This window comes from Mya arenaria, chromosome 8, assembly GCF_026914265.1.
Source record: "Mya arenaria isolate MELC-2E11 chromosome 8, ASM2691426v1".
Classification (NCBI taxonomy): Eukaryota; Metazoa; Mollusca; class Bivalvia; order Myida; family Myidae; genus Mya; species Mya arenaria.
The window spans coordinates 20953103-20978883 of NC_069129.1; the positions used below are offsets into that span (position 1 = coordinate 20953103).

General features: G+C 35.5%; 1 protein-coding gene across 4 annotated transcripts in view; it reads left to right on the forward strand.

The window, feature by feature from the left end:
- Positions 1–6462: 6462 nt before the first annotated feature.
- LOC128244669 (low-density lipoprotein receptor-related protein 2-like) overlaps positions 6463–25781 on the forward strand; it is a 91448-nt gene continuing 72129 nt past the window's right edge. Inside the window, exons 1-2 of one of the 4 annotated variants that reach the window (XM_052962691.1) lie at positions 6484–6616; positions 25076–25121. The gene's annotated coding sequence lies outside the window, so the exon portion shown is untranslated. Of the gene's footprint in view, positions 6617–9925; positions 10077–25075; positions 25122–25781 lie in introns of those variants that run through there. The other 3 variants (XM_052962692.1, XM_052962693.1, XM_052962694.1) reach the window with 3 other exon arrangements.

Genomic DNA, 25781 nt, shown 5'->3' on the forward strand with positions numbered 1-25781 from the left:
TTGCAAGGATCGAACTCAATAGTTTTCGATAGCATTACTGCCTTCAAAGGACTCATTTTTTGCTGATATTGTTGCATTCATAAACTACTTTAAAGCAGCACTCTCACAGATTGAAAGTTTTGATAACTTTTTTAAATTTTTGTTTGGAACTAGCCAATTTTTGCGAAAATCCATGGAAACCAGTTATAAAAGACTGCTGACAAAATAATGGATCGCAGATTTTTATATTTAAGTTCGAAAATTGATGTTTTATGCATTTTTCTAAAACCGTTAGTAAGGGTTAAAGCCATAAATCACTAATTTTCGACGGAAATATGAAAATCTGCGATCTGATCTTTTGTCAGCAATCTTTTATCATTGGTTTACAGATATTTACGCAAAAAAAATGCCCTTTCCAAGACAAAAAAAATAAGTTTATATCTGTACACGCATCATAGAACCCATCTTTTTCTGATGACGGCACAGTTATTAAAAAAACTTTAAGTCATCATACAGAAAGCTAGTCAAAAACATGACTGTGACTTTATGATTATAAAATTGAAAACAACAATGACTTTTGAATTCTCATAATTCGTCTGCAGTTTTTAGGAGACCAAATTATGCACTGCTGCTAAATGCTTATTTTATTGATTTTTTTAACATAAAAAGTGTCTTAAATTCATGTTTAGGATAACATCAATGAAATCGGCTTATTTTAATGTCAGTCTCTGCCGAAAGCGTTGAATGAATCATTTATCAGGATATGTCGTATTATGCAAAGATGAAGAAATTTTAACTTGTAGTAATACTATTTCCATTAGACTAGACTATGTTCTAAAGCGGTTTTAAATTGTATGTGCGAATTTCAATGCATTAGGCAAATTAACTTGAAGATGAAATTGAAATTATTGACAAGAGTTTGACAGAAGTGTTATGTCCTTTTATGGATGTAAATTTGCAGTTTTTTTCTTCCGACCAATTAAAGATTTAAATTTATAAAATTGATATTTGATGTAAAATGTTTTCACGGACAATTTAAGTTGTTCAACAGCAAGTAGGACGGCTTTGAAAAAGAAATCTTATATTTACATTTTGGCGCATTTTATATTACATCATTTGAATAGATAGCTGTTGCTAGGAAACATGCATTGAACGCTAATTTTAATCAAATTGATATATACTATTTGGTTGATACTTATTTGTCTATAGATTGCATTGTATAAGCTTATTTTACTCCATGCGGGTGATTTATAGAAATTTAGCAATTTAATAAAAATGATATTTTCACTATTTTGAAAATAAAGCCCTTCTGCTTTCCAATCAAACATCAGCGCCCATAGAACTGTGACACATTATCCATGACGTCATTTCCGAAATGACGTTACTTCCGCAGACAGTTAGGTGCGTTTTTCTGATTGAATGTTGTTAAATGTCTTATAATACCACTTTTGTGCATATGATAAAAAATAACAATTGTTTATTTCAGTGTATGATCGCAAAATATTTCCCCTCGTGAACACGATAAGCGCCACTCGTGAAATATAGGTTTTGGTGTACACTGGTTAAAATTAATTATGATCTTACACTGAAGGAAACAATTGTCCTCTGTATACATGTTATACATGTTCTGGATTATATTAGTAGAATGTTGAAATAGTTTGCTCTATATTTATACTAGTCAGTAACATTAGTAGATTATTGATATATTTCAATTTAGTTTATGTGAACGTCGTAAATATCTTTTATATTATTAGAGTTTAAGATATCTTTTATTAGAGTTTAAGATATCTTTTATTGGAGTTTAAGATATTGTTTATTTGAATTTTAGTGTACATTGTAGAATTTAAATATTCATTCAGAATAAATTGAAAATGAATTTATGTTTATAGTTACTTAGATTTTAACTTTGGAAAAAAGAACACTTTTACATGTGAACAAAATATAAATGACAAAAAAACATACCTTAAAACTGAGAAGTCACGTGCATGTTTATTATAATACGATTTTAAAACTTGGGTTTAAAAGTAAACCAAACATGACTATCCTTACTGCTCAAACATTAAACATTTTTAAGTTTTCACCATGTCCTGAGATATTTTAAAGTTCGTACATAAAAGGGGATTTCATTCCTGGACCAGAGAAATTACAGGCAAAACCTGTCTTCAATCAAACTCGCAGAACTTTTTAAGTGTAAATTATAAAACTGAATGGTTTATTCAGGAAATCAAGCATATATGCGCTTGCTAATTAAATGTATTAGCTACAAATCAGAATCCGTCTTTAGATCCCAGTGGCGGAATCATGAGCGTAAACACTAATAGTCCAGGTTTACAGTCCGTTTTATATTAACATAACAATTACCCATGATATTTTGATACAATGATGAACATTTTATAGACTATAGGTTTAAAGCTGCGCTCTCACAGATTGACCGTTTTTACAACCTTTTTTTATTTTTTTGTGTCTTGGAAAGATTTTTGCGTAAATATCTGCAAACCAGTGATAAAAGACTGCTGACTAAAGATCAGATCGCAGATGTTCATATTTCCATTCCAAAATTAATGTTTTATGATGTGTGTGAAGTTGGCTCAGCCATCGGCAATCGACAATCGACATTGGATATTATATAGCAAATCTTCAATGTCGAGCTGCAATGTCGAGCTGGACAGAATTCTAGCTCGACATTTGATATTATATAGGAAATATTCAATGTCGACCTGCAACGTCGAGCTGGACGGAATTCTAGCTCGACATTCGATATTATATTGGAAATGTTCAATGTCGTGATGAATTGTCGAGCTGGACGGAATTCTAGCTCGACATTCGATATTATAGAGCAAATCTTCAATGTCGAGCTGCGATGTCGAGCTGGACGGAATTCTAGCTCGACATTCGATATTATAGAGCAAATCTTCAATGTCGAGCTGCGATGTCGAGCTGGACGGAATTCTAGCTCGACATTCGATATTATATAGCAAATCTTCTATGTCGAGCTGCAATGTCGAGCTGGACGGAATTCTAGCTCGACATTCGATATTATATAGCAAATCTTCAATGTCGAGCTGCAATGTCGAGCTGGACAAAATTTTAACTCGACATTCGATATAATATAGCAGAGGTTCAATGGCGACCTAGAACGTCGAGCTGGACGGAATTCTAGCTCGACATTCGATATTATATTGGAAATATTCAATGTCGTGATGAATGGTCGAGCTGGACGGAATTCTAGCTCGACATTCGATATTATATGTAGCAAATATTCAATATCGCGCTGGACGGAATTCTAGCTCGACATTCGATGTCATATAGGGAATATTAAATGTCGAACTGGAATGACGAGCTGGACGCAATTCTATCTCGACATTCGATAAAATATAGAGAATTTTCAATGTCGAGCTGGAATTGCGAGCTGGACGGAATTTCCACATGACATATGATATAAAGGTGGTCGAGTTGCAGTTAAGGTTTCCACCTTCCACCCAAGAGGTTGTGGGTTCGAGCCCCACCAGGATGATATCGGTCTGGTGGTAAATGTACGCCTTCCACCCAAGAGGTTGTTGGTACAAGCCCCACCAGAATGATAGTGGTCTGATGGTTAAGATGTACGCCTTCCACCCAAGAGGTTGTGAGTACGAGCCCCACCAGGATGATTGCGGTCTGGTGGTTAAGGTGTACGCCTTCCACCCAAGAGGTTGTGAGTACGAGCCCCAACAGGATTATTGCGGTCTGGTGGTTAAGATGTACGCCTTCCACCAAAGAGGTTGTGGGTACGAGCCCCACCAGGATGATTGTGGTCTGGTGGTTAAGGTGTACGCCTTCCACTCAAGAGGTTGTGGGTACGAGCCCCACCAGGATGATAGTGGTCTGGTGGTTGAGATGTACGCCTTCCACCCAAGAGGTTGTGGGTACGAGCCCCACCAGGATGATTGCGGTCTGGTGGTTAAGGTGTACACCTTCCACTCAAGAGGTTGTGGGTACGAGCCCCACCAGGATGATAGTGGTCTGGTGGTTGAGATGTACGCCTTCCACCCAAGAGGTTGTGGGTACGAGCCCAACCAGGATGATAGTGGTCTGGTGGTTAAGGTGTACGCCTTCCACTCAAGAGGTTGTGGGTACGAGCCCCACCAGGATGATTGCGGTCTTGTGGTTAAGATGTACGCCTTCCACCCAATAGGTTGTGGGTACGAGTCCCACCAGGATGATAGTGGTCTGGTGGTTGAGATGTACGCCTTCCACCCAAGAGGTTGTGGGTTCGAGCCCCACCAGGATGATAGTGGTCTGGTGGTTGAGATGTACGCCTTCCACCCAAGAGAATGTGGGTACGAGCCCCACCAGGATGATAGTGGTCTGGTGGTTGAGATGTACGCCTTCCACCCAAGAGAATGTGGGTACGAGCCCCACCAGGATGATAGTGGTCTGGTGGTTGAGATGTACGCCTTCCACCCAAGAGGTTGTGGGTTCGAGCCCCACCAGGATGATAGTGTTCTGGTGGTTGAGATGTACGCCTTCCACCCAAGAGATTGTGGGTTCGAGCCCCACCAGGATGATTGCGGTCTGGTGGTTAAGATGTACGCCTTCCACCCAAGAGATTGTGGGTACGAGCCCAACCAGGATGATAGTGTTCTGGTGGTTGAGATGTACACCTTCCACCCAAGAGATTGTGGGTACGAGCCCCACCAGGATGATAGTGTTCTGGTGGTTGAGATGTACGCCTTCCACCCAAGAGATTGTGGGTACGAGCCCAACCAGGATGATAGTGTTCTGGTGGTTGAGATGTACGCCTTCCACCCAAGAGAATGTGGGTTCGAGCCCCACCAGGATGATAGTGGTCTGGTGGTTGAGATGTACGCCTTCCACCCAAGAGAATGTGGGTACGAGCCCCACCAGGATGATAGTGGTCTGGTGGTTGAGATGTACGCCTTCCACCCAAGAGGTTGTGGGTTCGAGCCCCACCAGGATGATAGTGGTCTGGTGGTTGAGATGTACGCCTTCCACCCAAGAGATTGTGGGTTCGAGCCCCACCAGGATGATTGCGGTCTGGTGGTTGAGATGTACGCCTTCCACACAAGAGATTGTGGGTACGAGCCCAACCAGGATGATAGTGTTCTGTTGGTTGAGATGTACGCCTTCCACCCAAGAGTTTGTGGGTACGAGCCCAACCAGGATGATAGTGTTCTTGTGGTTGAGATGTACGCCTTCCACCCAAGAGATTGTGGGTACGAGCCCAACCAGGATGATAGTGGTCTGGTGGTTGAGATGTGAAAATGTCGCACGAAAACTCGCTCATGTGTGAAAAATGCGTTGAAGTGAAGAACTAGATTTATCACAGCTTGCTTCATTTGGCATGAAACGAACTGGTTAATATATGCCTGAATATTTATTTATTCAGTGCTTAAAGTCTTTAGTTAAATGCGAGGCATTGAAACGAAATATACCTGTAATCTATTTCAACAAACACATTTTTAAAAGTACTATTTTAGAACAAGACTTTGAAATGCATTTTTGACATACATAAATGTATATAAACACAATATGATTAATAAACTTATAAGGCATCTCACGTCGTGTGAGAATGAGTTTAATTCTAAACATGTACCCAATGTTTAGGGCTTGGAATTGGATACATAAATAGCTCAGACATTCTCTTCAATATTGAAAAGATTGAAATTGATACCTTACCTTTAAAGCTGCACTTTCACAGATTGACCGTTTTGACAACTTTTATTTTGTGTCTTGGAATGAGCCAATGTTTGCGTAAATGCCTGGAAACCAGTGAAACAAGATTGCTGACAAAAGATCAGATCTCAGTTTTTTATATGTACGTATGAGAGTTGATGTGTTATGGCTAAAAGAATTTCTTACGCTTTAAGAAACGAAAATGAATTTCGGCAGTTTCCCAAACAATTGAGATATCTCCTATTGTGAGTTATTTTACATGAATGAGTTGAAGGCACTGATACCAAAATCAGCTGATTCTGAGACAAAAAGCTTAAAAAAGCAAAGCTGTCAACATAGGAGAGTGCAGCCTTAAATCAAAACTTAGCAGATATCTTGTCTTTTTTTCACTTTTTGTTGACGCGATGCGTCGCCTGAACTGCGCGGGTCCATCTGTAACGGGTCCTTTGCATAAGCTCCAGAGGAAAGCGATCTGACACACATATTGCTAACGAAAGGTTAATCAGATCAGAAGGCCCATGTTTAACAAACTCGATCGATCTAGTCCCTTTATTTGCAAATGCCACAAGTTAAGGTCCATCTCAAAAGGGTTATTCTTCATTAAAAGTGTCGGGTGGTTGGCTTACAATGTCGCTGTTCAAAATTGATCATGTCCTCCAAAGGTCATCCTTTTGAAGAATAACAACTGCAAATATATTCGACACGCTAATGTGAAAATGTCCACGGTTCACTAAAATTGAGGATACACAACAATCTTTGGAGCGAGCAATCACATTCGCTACCCATTCGATTCAATCGTGACTGCAAGCGAAGTCATTTGAACTGAAATTGGATATATAAACCCTCTTTAAACTTGAGTATATAATTATTTAACTGCGTATGTGAATATATAACACTGATGAGACGCAGAACTGTGAGGTGTTAGAAACTTGCAACGTGCAATTTTCGGATAACTTTACTGGTAAGTGAATTCTGAAACTGGTTATTTTAACGGCTTAAGCCATTTTGTTTCTTAGCATTTTTAGATAGATGATAATCATATGATATCCAGTTTGCAAATGTTATATTTTAGCGAACTACGTCGTTAAGAAAAATGGCATCCGTATATATTACGAAATACCTTCTATGTATGCAGATGTGCTCCTAATTAGCTTAAAAGATAAATGTATACATGTATGTACGCTAAACGAAGCAAGGTAAACAAACATTTTAAATTGAAAAAATAACGATGACAAAGATTAGACAAAGATACATGTATATTATTAATATATCATCTTCGTAGATTGCTTTATGTTTTGCACAGTAAAATGTATAAAATACTGGATTTCGAGAGTTGTTTTGAACAGTAAAATGTATAAATCACTGGATTTCAAAATGTTTCACACAGTAAAACATATAAAATACTAGATGCTAGATGTTTTGCACAGCAATATGTATGGCGTACTGAATCATATGTTAACTTTTTTATATTTCATAACTGTTCTATATATACCTTAAGGGCCCAATTGTTTTCCTCGTTTTCAAAAGAACCGGTTCAGGGTGAAATCGATACGGCATTTAATGTAGAACAAACTAGTGCAGTCATTGATCAATACGTTTAAAGCTGCACTCTCACAGATATACCGTTTTTAAAACTTTTTTATTTATTGTTTTGGAAAGAGCAACTGTTTTGAATAAATATCTTCAAACCAATGATAAAAGGTTGCTGACAAAAGATCAGATCGCAGATTTTCATATTTCCGTTCGAGAATTAATGTTTTATGGCTTAAACAGTTACTAACGATTTAAGAAAAAATGTATAAAACATCAATTTTTAAACTTCAATATAAGAATCTGCGATCTGATATTTGTTAGCAGTTTTAAATAACTCGTTTCCAAGCATTTTCGCAGAAATAGGCTCGTTCGAAGACAAAAAAAAAAATATAAAAAAAATGTCAAAACGTTCAATCTGTGAGAGTGCAGCTTTAAACTGTATACGAATACGTGTGATGAATCAATGTTTGGACAAAAAGATTATAAGTATATACCATGGCCGAGAGTGTAAGATAGGTTCATTCTCCCACCTCAGATAAGTAGATCCAAAAATTTAACCATGCTAGATATTCTTATCTTGCCCAGCAAAAAATACATTTTTACTTAATTTTGTTTAACTGAGGTGGGAGAAAAAGCATCTACCATAGCCGCTCGTAAGTAAAAATGCATTTTTTTGCTGGAACTCTTTTGTGCTTAGTGAAAATAATTGCGTATGGATATGCGATAGCACGCGGTTGTCATGGATATGCGCGCAGTGATCCAGTTAATGTTAATAGTCAAATCGGTCTTTTTAAATAAGAGAGAATGAAGCATTATTTCTTGAATGGTGCGTGAAAACTGTTTTATGTTGACATTTGAAGCGAGAAATAGTTAATTAGCGTTCTAAATATTACCATAAGACAAGATTTCGTTGATGCTACTGACGACAGTCTTCAACAAGGGAGGTTATTTACAATGCGGTGACCATAAAAAAAGAGTTCCATACGGGCATTTTATATTCGCCCGTTGGCAAGATAAGAATATCTAGCATGGTTAAATTATTGGATCTACTTATCTGAGGTGGGAGAAAATGTGGTATTGCATACCGGACGTGTGTTTCCGGTCATGTGACTAGTGCTGGAAAAACCCATCTTACATACCCCTTGTAAGATGAGTCACGCGCATCAACGCGCCACTTCTAATTTCATTATTGTGTGGTTTTTGAGAAATATATTATGCCATTTCAAGACAGCGCAATCAAATATATATGTTTGCAAGACTTAATTAAAACTGAAAATTCGCTCACAGACAAGAAATTGTTTGACAGCAAATAAGACTGTGTAGATTGTTTAAAAAAGTTCGTCATGGCTGCGACCATATTGAAAACGTTTCGCCATAAAGCGACTATTAAAATTGAACACAATTGTGTGTGACTACGCTCCCCCCCCCCCCCCCCTCCCGGGAATAACGGGGATTTTGACTTTCGGTCCAGCCAATCGCAGGTAAATTCCTCGCTCTGCGGGGACAAACTGCTGGTAAAATCCACACCAAATGCTTCCGCAACCCGGGGACATCCTCAGGTAAGGCCTATTATAATATACATAATTAAAGCATACGTTTTGTGTCTGTGTTTTTTTATATCATGCGAGAACACTCCGCGAAAAATTTGGCAAAAGGGCGCACGCGTGCGTGCATTCACACGTGAAAAGAACAACATTTCATAGATTCATATTTGGTTAAATGCGAGGTATATATGTGAAATGAGATCTCTTCCAACAAAACAAGTTTCAAAAGTTCAAGCATTTAAGAACCATATTTTGACATACATTTGTGGCATATATAAATACACTGTCTGAATATGATTATTAAACCATTGTGGCCGGTGTTCTCAAACCGAGTGAATATGAACATAATTCTACAGATATATTCAATGGCTTTAAATTTGATACATTTATACTTTATATCTAAGACAGTCTCTTCGATAGTGAATACATTCAAATTGTGACTTTACTTTTAAAGGTGTTGACGCAAATGCATTTTGTTTTCGATTTGTATGCATTATTTATTATTTTTAACTCATTGACTTTAAGGATCGAAGCAAAAAAGCGTATGATTTTTGTACAGATAAAAATATTAGTCTACAAAAAATATGTGTTTTTTTAATTAATACATTGGCGTAGCCAAAAATCCCCAAGTTAAAAAGCGCCAAAATATCGTTACATTAGTTTTTATTTTGATTATTTAAGCTAAACGAGTTAACATAAAAATGTGTTTTACCTATGAAAATATATATTTGGTGTCAACTTATTTTGTATCCTTTTAAATAATAGCTGAGCATATAATTATCTAGTCCCTTGTCAATTTTGAAGGACGCGACTTGTCGCCTAAATTGCACGGTTCCATCTGTAATGGATCCCTTTAACAAGCTTCCTTGGACCGCGATTTAACAAACTCGATCAATCTAGTCCCCTTATTTGCAAATGCCGCAAAGGTCCATCTCAAAAAGGGGTCATTGTTCATCAATAGTGTCGGATGGCTTGCTTACAAAGTCGCTGACTTTGGTCGTGTCGTTAACAGGTCATCCTTTTGAAAAAAAATCAACTGCAAATATATTCGTCACGCTCGTGTGAAAAGATACAAGGTTCAATGAAATCTAGGATAAACAAGGTTCTTTGGAGCGAGCAATCATGACCTGTCGGTGTCATTCGCTACCCACCATTAAGGCATTCATTCGATTCGATCGTGACTGCAAACGAAGTCATTGTAACTGAAATGTGATATTTATATATACCCTCTTTTTAAGGCTGTGTATATATATTAAACTGTTTATGTAAATAGAACACAATAGTGAGACTCATATCGTGAGGTGTTAGTAACTTGCAACGTGCAATTTTCGGATAACTTTACTGGTAAGTGAATTCTGAAACTGGTTATTATAACAGCTGAAGCCATTTCGTTTTTAGCCTTTTTCGTTGGATGGTAGTTATGTGATATCTTGTTAACAAGTCTTATATTTAAACTAACTACGTCGTTAATGAAAATGGCATTCTTGATATTACGACATAAGTTTTCGATAAATGCAGGTGTGCTCTTGCTTAGCTTATATGATAAATTTATGCAGTAACAATGTGATATAGCAAATATTTAATGATGAATATAATAACGATGTCAATGGATTATCAAAGATACATGTGTAAACTGAATGCATTATTCTTGTTGATTGCTATATGTTTTACACAGCAATAAGTATAAAACACTGACATTTGGGAGATACTTTGCATAGAAAAAATGTTTTGCATAGAAAAATGTATAAAATACTCGATTTCGAGAAATACTTTGCACAGCAAAATGTATAAAAATACTCGATTTCGAGAAATACTTTGCACAGCAAAATGTATTAAATACTCGATTTCGAGAAATACTTTGCACAGCAAAATGTATAAAAATACTCGATTTCGAGAGAAGTTTTGGATGTCAAAACGTATTAATTACTGAATTGTTAGATGTTTTACAAAGCAAAATGCATGACCTACTGGATCAAATGTTTACTTTTCAATATTTGTATACCTGAAGGGCTATATCGTTACATGTTTTCTTTATTTTCAAAAGAACCGGCCTAACTATTTTTATAGTGGACCAAATCGATACGGCATTAAAAGTAGAACAAACAAGTTCAATTATTGATACGTCTCATCTGTATAACAATGCGTTGTTGAAACAATGTTTGTACAAAACATTAGTGTGGTAATGTTATACCACTGACATACAGACATCTTCATTATATTCAAGGATACGTAATAAACATTTGCATAAAATCCCTGAAACTGACGCCATCTTATACTCTTTGACAGAAGTCAATATCGGCTGTTTATAGATATGTTCTATAATACATGGAATCAAGATCGATACAGATTATTCACCTGAAGCGCATTCAGTCTCCTAATACTCATTATTGACAACAGTTTCCTGATACAATGTGATAAATTCAATATTTCTGACTTCCGCCTGAATAGCGCTCATATGCGAGGCGGATAAATTTCACTTCGCTAAATGTGACTTCATTTTCCGGTTTTTATAACTAGATCTTTTTGTTTACATATTAAGCAACTCTAAGAACACAAACTACGGCAAAACAATATCGATAATGTAAAAGTAGATCAGATCATAGGCGGCAGTATCTGAAAGTGATGTTAAATTTGCATTCGGAACTCCTCGGCCATTTTATATCGAAAACAACCTCGGATGTATATGGACGGTTTACATTGTCCGAAATCTTCATACTTTAACTATGCTGCAAGTAGATTGCGTAGTAATTTCAATTTAGCAGTTACATATGATGACTTAACTCTTGGGCGTCTTGGTGTTTGCAGCGCTAGACTTCACTGGCAATCAATTCATACTTAGAAATACAAATACACGTTAAAACACTACACTTAATACATACTATGATTCACAAATTTACGAACTACTTATACTGATGTACCTGCATACATCCGGGTTGTTTTTGATAGAAAATGGCCGAGGAGTTTTCAACATATCGAACTGATACTGCCACCTTTGGACCCGAGTAGTTTGTCTTTTTTCTGTAGTTATATTTTATTACAATTGTGTTTGACCAATCCAACTGCACTGGATATTCAACCATTTATGTACAGATTCTAGAAGAGGTCTTAGACACATTTTTGAATGGATCGATTGATCTTCCATCTGGTTGATTTGTAGAATTTGTTTATGAGAGTGTGAGATTGTTTCTGCACTTTTAATTTATTCACTACAAATGTGTTTGGCATTATTGTGTCTGACATTACAAATGTGTCTGACATTATAACACTCGTGCCTGACATTACATCTGTGTCTGACATTACAACACTCGTATCTGACATTACATCTGTGTCTGAAATTACAACAATTGTGCCTGACATTACAGCTGTGTCTGACATAACAACACTTGTATCTGACATTACATCTGTGTATGACATTACAACAATGGTGCCTGACATAACATCTGTGTCTGACATAACAACAATAGTGTCTGACATTTCAACCATTGTACCACTCATTACAAATGTGTCTGACATAACAACCATTGTGTCTGACATAATCATTGCGTCTGACGTGTTCAATAGTCCTGTTTCCATCATAAAACATGTATATTGTATCGAAAACCTCTTTCATGTTGTTGATTACACTAGCGCGGTAAGAAAGGGCGCGCCTTTAACCGCACTTGCTTGTTCACATACGATTTCCAGTTTTGTATAGAACTATACCTAGCACAGACTATCGCTCGACACCATAATTCATGATCACGGACATCTTTTTTTGTTGCACGAGCGTCATTTGAATAATTGATATATTCGGTATCCCGTGAACATAGAGAACCGCAATTGCGTGTTTGCAATTATTTTTTTTATGTTTCTCACGTAAGCTGTTAAAGACAGATGGATAAGTTCAAAATTAAGCTCCGATTTTTTGGGGCATTAATCAGACATTCTAAGTGCAATACACTAAGGTTCTAAGGGTATGTCCTTTCTCCTTTCTACCTGTTTCCCAAAATGAGTACATCTCCCTATTTGTTAAACAAACTACAAACGATTTTGATTTTTAATTTTCATGATATCTTTTCGTTCTCTACCGTATAAGAGCAATATTTGAAAACATTGAAATGTGCTTTACTGTCTTTAAGAAAAATAATATGTTTACGGAAAATATATGAATAAGGAATATATATATATATATTATTTTTTTTATAATATATAACATTCCGACGGTGCACTTTTTTGTTATAGTTGTTTTTACCTGATGAAGACTTCTGAAGGACGAAAACGCGTTATGGAAGTGGGCGGGGGGGGGGAACTTCCTTTCGGACATTTATCAGGGGGTGGATCGAAAGTTTGGTGTTAGGGGGGGGGGGGGGGGCGGGGTAACATCTTGATTTGCGCATATTTATTTGAATTAAAGTGTTGGCAAGAGGGTCGGGGGGGGGAACTCGGCGGGGACTCCTCCAAGAGATTCTTAACAATTTCTAGTGCAAATTGATGCATTTTTAGCGTATTTTGTTACCTTTGTCCGCCTATATTGAAATAAAATATAAACTTGGTCGATTTAAGGATGGGCTTGCGCAGGGTGCCCCCCCCCCAATACTCCTGGATTCTCTAGTGTTAATATACTAGTACGTATATTTGGTAATTCTATGGGCTTTCGGGTTTATAAATGTAATATGTCTATGGCATTTTTATCCAGTTCAGTTTTCTGCATGTAGAGTATTCGCCTAGTACATTAACTTCTTATCGACTTGTAAATTGATTAGTCAAGTGCCTTTTTAGTCGAATGTCAAAGATGAAAAGTCATTTTGCTATGTTTTAAAGAACATCATCAAGCGACTGTAAGGTAACAAACAGCATGTATTAATGCACCGGTCAATTGTAACCACGTCCCCCTCCAGGTCCGGGGAATAGCGGGGACATTGACTTTCGGTCTAGCCAACCCCGGGTAAAATCCCCGCCCTGTGGGGGCGAACTGATGGTAAAATCTCCGCCAAATGCCCCGCACCCCAGGGACCCATAGGTAAGGCCCATTCCCAGCTATTTTCAGCGCGAAGACGAAACCACCGCAATCACCCGGCACTCCGGGCCACCTGGAAGATAAAAACACGGCCCATTTCCCCGGCTAACCCCGGTAAACTCCTGGACCTTGGGGGCGTGGTTACAATTGACTGGTGCATAAGAGCTTGTCATCCAAAATAAAGATGTTGTCATCGCCAACCAGGAACTTAAATCCTGAAAAAAGCTTTGTTAAAATACATTGTGCAGTTTAAAGAGGAAATGATTACATTGCAGCTTTAGAATTGCATAAAAAATCACATGTTGAGAATTGGACAAGACGTTTGTAAAAACCTTACAAATCCAATAATAACTTCCGTCTCGAGTTCATGTTGACAAATATTTTTTTCCGTGTTTTGTTAAATGATCTACATGTATACCGGTAGTTGTAGAATCGGGAATTTCCGCGTCGTTTTTCATCAGATTAAGAAAATACAATTTTTAGAATTCCTGATTGGGAATCTGAATTTAAACACACTCTATGACATTTGGGACATATCTGAAAAACAAAACATTCGCCGAAATTAAAACACCTAGGTTAGAAGTGCACATACAAAGCGGATTGTCTTTTTAATCTTAAAGCTGCACTCTCACAGATTGACCGTTTTGACTCTTGGTTTTTATTGTTGTCTTGAAACGAGCCAATTTTTGCGTTAATGTTTGGAAACTGCAGTGATACAAGACTGCTGACTAAATATCATATCGCATTGTTACATATTATGTTCGAAAATTAATGTTTTATGGCTAAAAGCGTCGTTAACGCTTTAAGAATAATGAAATGTTCGTTGTGACTTATCTTATATGACTGAATTGAAGATTGATGTCCAAAACAGCTGATTCTGAGACAAAAAATAAAAAAAAGGGAAAAAACTGTCAATCTGTGAGAGAGCAGCTTTAAGAAAAAAACACGATAGTTTAATGCATTTGCTTTAGCATATGATCAAACGCCCAAATTATATGTGTGTCATTTAAATACAAACATCTCAAATGATGGTTCCATTTACCTCGTACCATATGACGCTATTGTTCGTTTTACATCATTTATAAATTTATGAAATTAATCTGCTGAAAACTTCATGCGCCTATTTATCAAATAAATAACAGGGTAAAAAAGGGTCATCATACTAACATCTTATTTCACAAAGTATAAAAGGAGCCTCCGACCAAATTGTAACAGTTTTATATACAAGTAAATATTATAAGTTACGGGGTTAGTAGAAGCTCGAACCCGACTATGGTTTCCTGCGCCTAGTATATCCCATATCGGATCACCTACTAGCCCCGTAACGTATTTTTCACGTCACCAACCTGTTAACATGTTTAAATGTTTCATTTATTCATGGGAATCGAAAGATAGACGACATTTTGGTACGATAAAAAAAAATGGTGACCCAATGTGGAATAATATGGGGTCACCACGTGACCAGTCCTAGACCAATGGCATTGCGTCATTTATGTTGGTGGCGTGATATACTTTCTATCGAAAAACAACAAACAGAAGCTGGCTATTCAATTGAACAACATTTATGGTTAGCGTCCGCGGACGGATAGGTTTTGGGCTTCTCGATCGATTTTTTTTATTATAAGAACAGAATAGAACAGATAATTTATTAAGACTTGTACAAAGTACATCATCTTCTTAACCATATACATATAATAATTGAACATGGTGAGAACACAGGTAATACAATAATGAGTAAATTAGAATACAGATGTATGGACATATTCAAATTAGGTGAGGATGAACAAAAATATAACAAAAGACGGTCTTGCCGAATATTTTTATATTTCCTTCGACCGAAATTCCGACTACAGAACACATGATGCTTCATACGTTGTACTAGTATTCTTGGCATTTGATATCAGAAAAAGATGCATTCTGTGTGATGACCATGATCAACACACTTAAATACAAGAATCATTTGAACTCATTTTGCAGTGGAAATCTATATAATGGCCTAGAATGAACTAAGAAGCTCTGGTGTCTATATACGGACAAGACAGAAATATTATTTGATGTACAATTATTGTAAAAATAACTATTTTGAAAAAAGAATCTATTTCCCTGCTATGTCATGTTCTGTTGCTTGTAAAGGATAATTTATATCTAAGAAAGCTTTTACAATGACACCAGTTCTATTAAGTAATTCTTACTGATTCCATAACCCGAGGTTTTGAAAACATACACTCAAGCTTATGTATACGTTCTATCTCGATGATAGTGGATGATGTTACGTTTTTGTACCGTGTTGGCAATGACAACGTTCAATAACGAGCGTGTGATAAAAGTGAACAGCGTTGTAATTTATCCGCACTCAAATTATTGAACGGCTAGGCTTTGCCTTCTTTAAACCCATCCGATATTGGAGTTAATATATGAACGAAAACAAAGGAAGCACTCTCAACCATGCTACAATATTGCTTAATAATAAAAAACGACTTTGATTGTTGAAATCCATCATTGATTTCTTCAGAATAAACGAACGAACATTTTAGAAAAAGAATATACATGTAGTAATGATGACTTCGAGATTCGTATGAAAACACATTAAGTTTGAATTGAGACTATTAATATGTATGTCTCTAAATATGTCGTTAAAAACGCAGATATATTTAGACAAAAAGGGGAATATATTTCATGGATGGTTTGTCATAATGGAGCTGTACTTTATTTTCAAACTTGTATTTACATGCTTTATTTGATATAATGGCTGGATGTAAGAGCATAACAATGATTAATATTTGATATTTGGTAAATTTTAAATCATTCAACTTTCAAAGGATTATCGTGCCTCAATAAAATACAAAAAAATACGACACATGGATGATATAAAACATATTGCGGATCTTCAACGAATCATAAATGTGCATATTTAAAAAGATTCTGTATACCATGCTAGGCCTCACCAATTCATGGTTATTTTCCCTTCAAAGTGTGCGTGACTAACAGGAAATACTCAAAGAAGCATTTATTTTATATAACTTTTTAAGTCTTCCGGAACTTGTCGGGGGAATATGATAGCAAGTGTTTACAAGTATGCGTGCGTTTAATACTTAGTGATTCATTGCTCAAATACAGGAGCGGGTGCATATGTTTAAAAACAAATTATTTTCTGAAAGAAAAGTGCGGTAAATCCCACGAACGAAGACAGTCAATAAGACGGGATGACGGAAAAAAAACACTAAAACTAATAGACAGACAATAAGACGGACAGACGGGCACAATGACTAAAACTAAAAGACAGACATTAAGATGGACAGACGGACATATTGACTAAAACTAAAATACAGACAATAAGACGGACACACGCACACAATTATCTAACCTAAAAGACAGACAATAAGACGGACGAGACAGACATATTTTTTTCTTAAATTAAACATAATTTTCAACATATTTAACGCATTTTAAATGCTAACGAAATGCAGAAACGCTATTAGTTATACAATACAATAAAGTTAAATTATATTTTAATGCATGTAATTATAATGCAAAAGAACCCGGAGAAAACTGATCAGGCGAAACTAAGTTGGTAAAGAATCAAAGCCAGCAAGTGACCTGTTTATGAAAACATGGTAAAAAGAATATGACTTGTATAGATTACACCAAAGTACACTTCTATTCATATTATTAATAGATATGCTGAAACGAAAACTTCTAGGCCGGAAATCCGCATGTGGGTTTTTCCAATATTTACGTCACGTGACACCGGTACAAACAAAGTTAATCGATAGCGCCAAATTTAAACGCTGTTTTAATCAAAACAATCGTAATTTAAGAGTAAATAAACAAAAAAAATGGTTACTAAACGCTGCAGTTGGTGAACTTGCAAAAGCGGCAGTCGGTATAAAGACAAGCCACACCTGAAAGACGTTTTATTTAGGTAATTTCCTAAACCAACAAAGAGCCACGACCGTTGTAAACAGTGGATAAAAACTTGTGGCGGTTGTATTTGTACCCGGCATCACGTGACAAAATTATTGGAAAAAAAACCAAGTGAGTCATTTCCGGGTCACGACTAGTTGACTTTGTTTGTACCGGTGTCACGTGACGTGAATATTGGAAAAACCCACATGCGGATTTCCGGGCTTGAAGTAAAGAAACCGCTGCAAAAGTATTGCAAAATGAAAACGAGGCTTGGATTGCAAATGGTTACATACGACCATTACAGTGTGGCCAATATAGGTTAAATGGGAACAATATAGGTTCACGTTATATATTCTATTAATGTGGTCACAAACTTCCACGTTAAAAAGACGGCAAAATATCGCCAATATGTTTTAGTTTGTACACAAATCATGTTATTTTGTTGGTTTTGATCATTTAAAGTAAAGTTAATGCATTCAATTAAAAAAAATGGCATCAACTTATATTTATTTATTTTTGTCTTGGAATGAGCCAATTTTGGCGCATATGTCTGAAAATCAGTTATGTTAATCTTCCGACAAAATATCAGATCGCATTTTATGATATTTACGTTTAAAAAAACCAGGTTGCATGGCTTAAAGCGTAATATAAACGCTTTAGAAAGTAGAAATATTTGGCAGATTTATAAATAAATTGAGATCTGTTATATTGTGATACATCTTGAAGGTTTTGACGTCATAATGAGCTGATTCAGAGACAGTTGTTTTAAAAAATGTCAAACAGGTCCATCTTTGAGAATGCAGCTTTAAGGTTCCACTCGTAGCATACATATTTTTCAACCCATTTAGAGCGAGTTCATACACTTGCATTAACAATACATGTACTAAATTCAAGATCATTGAACCAAGAGGTTCAACGCCAGAAAGGTAATTTAACAACGTTTTGATCAAATTGAAGATACAATTTGAAAGGTCATTTTTAATGGTTCGCTACATAAACAATGGGACGCTATAACAGGTAATATAAGCTTGGCTGTTAGATGTTTATCTTTTATAGAAGTAAGAAAACAGCAAATGAAAATTAACTAAGTTTACTAAAGAAATTATATAATGTATTGTCAGTTAATTTAAATTTACACAGAGCTTAAAGCAGCACTCTCACAGAAATACTATTTTTACAACTGTTTTTATTTTTTGTCTTGGAATGAGCAAATTTTAGCATAAATATCTGCAAACCAATGATATATGATTGCTGACAATAAATCAGATCGTAGAATTTTTCCGTTTGAAAATTAATGTTTTATGGCTTAAACCGTTACTAACGGTTAAAGAAAAATGCATAAAACATCAATTTTTGAACTTAAATATAAAAATCTGCGATCTGATTTTTTGTCAGCAGTCTTATATAACTGGATTCCATGGATTTTCGCAAAAATTGCCTCGTTCCAAGACAAAAATATAAAAAAGTTGTCAAAACGTTCAATCTGTGAGAGTGCAGCTTTATTAGCCATGCCATAACATGCCATGCTCTTGACTACGTTCGATTAGAAAAACTGGATATTAACAGTTTAAATTCTATACCGTTTCAGATTTAATGTAAATTTTACGACATCTTATTAAAGCACTTCTTTCATTACCCATCATAATGTAGAGTATTTAGCTGCTCTCGTACATAAAAAGCGGATGACCACCTTGCCTTATATAACACCAAGGGGTTGAAATCCGATAGGTCGATATGTACTTTCGACAAAAAATAAGCAAGTCTGAGTTTTCAAGCAAACGGCGATGTTTACCTACATTGTCACTTAAGCCACACTAATGCATCTTTAGGGAATTTTGTTTAACATTTGAATATTCACATTCGGAGCTCCTCGGCCATTTTCTTCAAAAACAACCTCGGTTGTAGTGGACGGCTTACATACTCAAAACGTGGTACGTTTAAGTCCGCTGCAAATAGGTCGCGTAGTAATCTTATTTAGCAGTTAAACTTTATGACTTAACTCTTGGGAATCTTAATTATTTTTGCAATAAAACACTTCACTGGCAATCAATTTAAACTGAGATCAATAAATACAACTTTTAAACACTACATTTAATTAAAGATATTCTTCAAAAATTTACGAACTACTTCAACTGATGTACCGGCATACACCCGAGGTTGTTTTCGATAAAATGACCGAGGAGTTCCGAATGGAATATTCATTGTGTTCACTTAACGCCACAAGTCGACTGATTCATACCAATGTAAAATATATTCTTCATCTGTAACTCCACAAAACTTAACACTTCATAAGAAAAAAAACACAAAAGTGACACATTATTTAATTTATCCAATACCTTTCTCTTATTACACTTAAAGTGTTTCATGAAATACTTATTCAGATCGATCTGTCAACAAAGTTTCGCCATTTTAGCACTATCTAGCAGGTGCCCGTTAACTTTCCGCTCAATATACTTAGCGCTGGAATCTGTCATTCTTGGCTAGGAAAACAACAAGTGGACGCGCCGAGTCGCCAAATCAAAAATCATCACTCTGAAACGGCTGTTTATATGGACTACGTTGCCACATGTGTAAACATTTGAACTTGTTAAATGTAATATTTTAATATGTTTCACGAGTTGACTTTTAAGTAATTGCAAGATTTTCATACTCGCCCCCCCTCTCTCCCCCCCCCCCCTTATTTAATTGACTTAAAAAAATGTTGAACTGGTGTCTGTATTTGCGAAACGTTCGGTACTGTCCGGAAACGGCGTTTATTAATATCAGCCGGCGTTGATGAAAACATTCGCATGTAAAAAAGGTTAACTGTTGCTATGATGTTTGTGGTTTGTCTAGAAACACATGCATATGGTCCATTATGCATAAGAAAGATGGCCGAGGTGTTCCGAATGAAGTTACCCAATGAATGCCAACGATTAAAACACCTCGAAATAATCGGCTGTTCTGTTCTTTTCTGTTATATATATTCTGATGTGTGCATTCAGTTTGGTTGTGAGAATTGCAAAGCAGAGCAAGAATCAATGATACAATAATACAAGTTAAGGTCATTGAAGCATTATATATACCGTCCATCATTGCCTTCAGCAATACGCATAGACTGATTGAGATCAATTGGAAAAAGAGTTCAAAAATTAGGCTCACATAACAACATTAGTTCGTTCAAACTTCAATTTAAGTTACGCAAATGTACCCTGGATGGTATCGCTTTGATGCATATAATTAAAGTCATCAGACCGAACGTTTATCATCTAAAACGGTGTTTCTTAAATTTCTTAACCAAACTGAAAATCTAATTTAAATGACCACTGTGAAGGATGCGGTTAAGTCAACAATGGTGTTACAGATTGATGTCTGAACCGAAATCAAAATAGATTTATATAGAAGATTATTTGATTCAATTTAAATTTATCTGAAATTGACGCCTACTATTTCCTAAATAAGAGCTTGTATACGTAAATGTCAATCTTTAAACATGTTGTTTATTTCTTCGTCAAGAAGGTAGCAAAGTAAATGAAATGCTTAAAGATACACGTTTACTCCCAAATAAAATTTACCACAATTAATACAATTGTTTTAATATACCAAAAAGGATAAAAAAAATGTCGACGACATAATAAACATGTGACGACTATAATCTGTCCTTTAACGGTAAAATAGTGTTTATACTTTCATGTATGTACATATGAATAAGGGTTTTTATTGTTAATTACGGTATGTTTATATCTATATTCTGAAGCATGGCAGTTCCGTGATAAGTACCTTTTCATGTATTAATGCTTCCAGGTATATAACGGTATCTCTAGTTTTACTTCACCACACTATAAGAAAGTAAGTTTGTTGTATTAAAAAAAAATACCAAAAAAACAACACTATTTCATAACAAGAGTATCAAGAGTTTATTGGCGAATCGGCATGTTTGCCTTTGGTCATTTACAAACTAACTACTTGTGGCCATGACACAAAAGAATATTGATTTATAAAGCAATTATGTGATAAGATTACATATATATTTACAAAAGCAATATCCTAATGATATATACGAAAATATAACCAATAGAAGCAGCTAAACTTCTAGCTTTTCTTGTCTTAATTTCATAGCACTTAGTTTTGTTAAAATAAATCCCTCTTTACTGACATCAAATATTTAAATTTAGCCATATTTGGCCAATTAAATTTAATATGATATTTTTTCTAAGATCTGAATAGGCTGTACAACGAAGTAGAAAATGGTGTTCAGACTCCACAGTGTCATGTGAACAGAGTTTACATTTTATGTTTTCTCTGTTAATATTTGTATACCAGTCTCTATTTCCAGTAAATGAGATGACAGTCTAAATCTTGATAATTCTTTTCGGTGTTTATCATTTTTGACACACGTTAAATATTCTTCAAATATTTTTTTTTAAATCTACAATAGTATTCCATTTTTGGTTGGGATGTTAAATTACCATACCACGTTTGAACAAATTGATCCCGTACTCTTTGGGTTAACAAAGGAAAATAATTGTAATCTGTATTAAAATCAACTAACAAGTAACCATTACCCATTCTGTTTAACAAATCAGACATAGCTGAGTGCCATATTTTTTACAACCAGGACGTATGTTATTATTATGATAAATGTTGGATTGTTTTGTTAACACATGGTGCATTAATGAATTCGGTTTCATATTAATTTTTATTCAATATTTTAATGCCCTTTCATTACATATAACTGACAATGGAAACCGTCCTAGTTCACCTAAAAAACAAAGTTTGTATGTTTAACCAATTGGATGTCGAACTGATATAAATGCAATCAGCCTCAAATACCCGCGGGGAACCATTTAAGACCGAATTTCAACAAATGAAACAAATGAAATTCGATGTACCGTTGAAATGATTTTTACTTTTTACGAGCGATATCGGCATCTTAAGTGCAATGTAATTATGTTATCCGATCTAAAAAAATCAATTGATGTCAGGGTAACAATGCTCTTTCATTGTTCATGTAAACCATGTAAACAGCCGAGTTGCTGTGTGGAAAATGCTTATGCACCAGTCAATTGTAACCACGCTCCACCCCCACCCCCAGATCCGGGGGTATACCGAGGATAGCGGGGGAAATGGGCCGTGTTTGCACCTGCCAGGTGGCCCCGCAGTGCTGAGTGAATGCGATGGTTTTGTCTTCGCGCCAAAAATAACGGGGAATGTGCCTTACCTAGGGTCTCTTGGGTGCGGGGGGCATTTGGCGGTGATTTTACCAGCAGTTTACCCGAGCTTGGCTGGCCCGGAAGTCAAAGTCCTTGCTATTTCCCGGTCCCGGGGACCGTCGTTACAATTGACTGGTGCATTAGATACACCTACCAAATGTACACAATTACTGTTAAAAAGGTTCACAAACAATATTGATGTTTAATATTAATGCTTAAACATGTGAACTTTAAATGTACCTTTCAGAGCAAGTCCTTTTCAACTGCCTGGTACTGATCATTACGCTTTTTGTGTGATTTCAAATACCTTTCTTGTAATATGACGACCTTAACGTAATTTGAGCTTATATAAAAATGTTCAAAAATTAGAGCAGACACGTTTTATACTTCATAATATTTAAAAATAAACACCACGATGTGACTTTTTGTGGATTACAATTTATAACGTTTATCGTCATTAAAGTCGATGACATTATAAAGTATTTTATGGCGTTGAAGTTTAATATGCAATCCTATTCAAAACTGTTCGTTATTAACAGAACAGAACAGAGCAGATATTTTATACACTGTCTACGGATTCATATATTTTTTATACATACATTACTTTTTTAGATGCATACATTGCTTTTATAAAATGGTATTTTAGTCACCTGTAATACATGTGTATGCATAGGGTATCATAAAGAAAAAACATCACATACTTTAAACATACCTAGGTATAATTCATAACATCATTTCAGCATGGCTAATCTGGATTCAAAGATCTTGTTCATGCCTTTCAGAACCATGTCTTATCCTGAATAAAATCGCATGGACATGTTTAAACATAGCTTTTAATATTATGTTTTGCTTGTCAAAAATGCAGCAACGTAACTGGAATGCTCAAAGTGACACACTTATTCAAAATCAATACATACATACGTGTATAACAAACATCAATTTTGAGTGATACACCTTAAACTACTTACTAAAAAATAATGCATTTATAGAAAATATTGATTACTGATAACAAGATCGTAAACGTGTATTTAATAGCAGAAAGCTCAAAAATATTAAATAATTGGTAAATGCTAAAATATTTACTGTGGTCTACCATAGTCTCATAAAGTAGAAATACCGTGTTTTATACTTATTTCTTTTGCCAGGGTTTCAATGAATGCTCTTAAAGTATATGTTTTAAATATACGTTTCTCTAGAACAACACAAAAATGAATTTCTTGACGTTATTAATAAATGAACACTGAAAGAAATCTCTGAAAGGAACCAGTTTCAATATATTGGTAGTTTCGAAAATACGGTACTGGTGAATATAGGATTTGTGATATGGATGACATGCAGCAATGCAGTCTTACTCAAAACTGTTCGATATTAACTGAACAGAACATAACAGAACAGAACAGCACAGACATTTTATACATCGTCTACATATACATTTTTTTCATTTATGTATCATGGTAACGTGTATATACAACATGTAATGGTAAATGGTTAATATATATTTGCTGAGCCTGTTATAATATGTCATACGGAAGTTTCACATTTTAAAATAACATACTCGTTGCAACAAAAATTCGAGGCTGAACTTAAAATTTATCTTTAAACATTTATTTCTTATAACAAGAGCTGATATATTATTGAATATTTTGCAACTAAAGGTAAATCTAGAATGCATTTTTGTCGCTAACAATTTGCTGGATCGAAATTAGATACAAGGGTGACATATTAATTTACCATGAAGTATTGCAGGTTGGACTTTCGTGATAAGTGATTTTTGTGTGATAAAACGTCAAGGATGAGCTTCGGGAAAAATAACATCATGACTTTATCATTAGATTTACCTCATCACTCTGTCATATAGGATTTCTTTACAAAAAAATGTGTTTTTAGCAAATGACAATTCAATTGACATCGATGTAATCAGCCTCAAATACCCGTGGGGAACCATCAAAGGCCAAATTTCAGCGAATGTTTCAACTTAAATACGATGTGAACGTGAAATAATTTATACTAAAGTACAATATATCTCGATATCTTAAGTGCAATGAATAATCTCAGTCGTTCTTTTTTATTATGTTTTTATCAGGGTAATTTAAATGAATCTTACTCAGCACAATTGGCTTACACAAATACAGTCGAACCCCGTAAGCTCGAACTCCTAGGGACTGGCAAAAATACCTCGAGCCTCCGAAAATTCGAGCTCAGCGGGAATGCTAACCTTCAGAATAAAGCAATCGGTTTTTTACTTCCAGTTCGAGCCAACGAGAGATTCGAGCCAAGCGAGTTCGAGCGAACGGGGTAAGACTATATAAGCTCTTACGATTGCAAATGGTGCAAGAGTTGGTTCAGACTCTAGATATCAAAAGTATTGTAAGAGTGAATCATTTTTGCAGCAACCAATTAAACCTATCACATATTTCAATCATTTTACAATTAACATTTAATTTACTATTTTTATCCAGTGATATGTGTTTTACCATTTGTATCAGTCGGGATATATAAGAAAAGGTTGGGGGGGGGGTATTGGTTCGAGCCCTACACTCGGTATATACTTTGTGTTCAATTAATTAGCAACTATAGGAAACCCATTTGGTAGTTTCACGAGTGGCTACAATAATTGGTATGGAAAGGGAGTGGGGGGGGGGGGGCAAAACCACGAATAGACTGCCATACACCCGTTTACAAATCCAACGGACGTGAAAATAAATGGTCTTTGTATGTGAATTGCACATTATCAAGGCAAGTCTGTCAAATCTTAATCTCCCCACATAAAAAAAACTTCGCTGTCTCAACAAATGGCAGAACTATTCATACACAATTTTCGATAACAGCAAAGCAATAACTCCTTTACCTGTTTATTTGATTATCAACGCATGGTGAACAACAGAAAAGTTTCGAGAAATATGTAAAAACGCACACTGAAAACATGATCTAGAATGTCTTACATGTAAAAGCCTT